Source organism: Silene latifolia, chromosome 10 (genome assembly GCF_048544455.1).
Source record: "Silene latifolia isolate original U9 population chromosome 10, ASM4854445v1, whole genome shotgun sequence".
Taxonomy (NCBI): domain Eukaryota; kingdom Viridiplantae; phylum Streptophyta; class Magnoliopsida; order Caryophyllales; family Caryophyllaceae; genus Silene; species Silene latifolia.
The window spans coordinates 104,171,894-104,173,663 of NC_133535.1; the positions used below are offsets into that span (position 1 = coordinate 104,171,894).

A 1,770-nucleotide genomic window follows, 5' to 3' on the forward strand; every position below is an offset into this window, starting at 1 on the left:
ACATTCACTTTGGTCATGTCCCAAAGTTCCACAATTCTCACATATCCCACTTGGGATTGATGAAGATGCCGTCATGGCATTAACATGATACTTTGGTGATTTTGAGGCTTCTTCAAATCTAGCCATAGATTTTTCAAACTTTAAATTGATGGTATCAATGTGAGCACTATGTTGAGCACCCAATTGAGTAACGGAGTCTACTTCATGCTTTCCTCCCCTAGTAGCCTGGCGAGGTCTACTATATTGTGAGTTATGGACCGCCATTTCCTCAATTTTATTCCAAGTTTGATTGTCATCAACTTCAGTGAACATTCCATTTGATCCCATGTTGAGAATGTTCCTTGAATCTTCATATAGACCGTTCCAAAATTGTTGTACCAAGAACCACTCGCTAAGTCCATGGTGAGGACATGAGCGACAAATTCCCTTAAACCGCTCCCAAGCTTCATACAAAGATTCTTCATCCCTTTGCTTAATGCCCGTAATTTGAGCTCTTAGCATGTTAGTCTTTTCCGGTGGATAGAACTTTTTGTAGAAAGCTAGAGCCAACTTCTTCCAAGAATCAATTCCGAGAGTAGCCTTATCAAGGCTTTTCAACCATTGTTTCGCGGTGCCAATTAGAGAAAAAGGAAATAAGACCCATCGAATTTGGTCTTGAGTTACACCGGTTTGAGAAATTGCATCACAATAATCGCAAAAAGCCTCCATATGAGAATGAGGGTCTTCACTAGGCATCCCCCCAAATTGGCTTCTTTCGACTAATTGAATAAATGCGGATTTGGCAATAAAATTTCCGGTTAGATGTTGTGGTGTGGGAGTACCATTGGGTAGGTTCTCCTCGGTGGGTACGGAATGTGATGAAAACTTAGGCATTGTGGGTTGATTTTGTGTTGGATTTTGTGTTGGGTTCTCCTCACCTTCTCTTGCAAAAGGGTTGATGAACTCAATAGTATTTGGTCGAATAACCTCACTAACACCTCTCAAAGTTCTCCTAGCAAGTCTTCTATTGGTTGTCAAAGTTCTTTCAATTTCGCGATCAAAGGGGAACAAGTCACCTTGTGACCTTCTAGACATGCAAAATATCAAACAACTTGAAAACAATTAGAACAAACCTTGAGGAGTTTTACTTCCCCAAGGCAAAGAAAGACACAACTAATAACAATATAGGAAAATCTAAATCAAGTTAACACCGTCCCCGACAACGGCGCCATTTTTGGTCGGGATAACTAAATCTTTCGGTTACTTGTCGTTAGGAGCACCTAGACCAAAACACAATTTATAACTTCACCAACAACTATACAATTAGTAAAGAGGCAAGTAAAGGTCGGATCCCAAGGGACGGGAATTGAGATGAGATTTCTATTGCAACTAGTGGTGTCTTAGGGGTGTCACAATTGGGGTTTTAATAGAAGATCACTAAACTAAATAGCAATGAAAGTAAACAAGCAAGATAAATTAAAAGGGGTGTAAACAATTGATAAAAAGCACTAGGGTGTTATGGGGTCATAGGGGATTCATGGGAATTGATCATACAAACATGTTCTCAAATTATAAGCAAGCAATTATTGTTGTGATGGATCGAGTTGGTTTATATCTTACAATCCTAGGAAAGTTTGGGTCCCGGAGCCGAATCGATTAGATTGTACAACACCTACAAGTCGACTTAGTCTTCCCTACTCAACAACATGCATGGTCTAATGAGACTCGAGGTTGTTTATGTCTTACAAGTCTCATTGAAAAGATAGCTGATGGGTAAAAAATGCAAGGATT

General features: G+C 39.7%; 1 non-coding gene across 1 annotated transcript; it reads left to right on the forward strand.

Annotated features, from left to right (window-relative positions):
* The first annotated feature begins 394 nt into the window (after window positions 1–394).
* Window positions 395–501, forward strand: LOC141610254 (small nucleolar RNA R71). The gene has a single exon (XR_012528156.1). It is a non-coding gene; the product is annotated as a small nucleolar RNA R71 (small nucleolar RNA).
* Window positions 502–1,770: the final 1,269 nt, after the last annotated feature.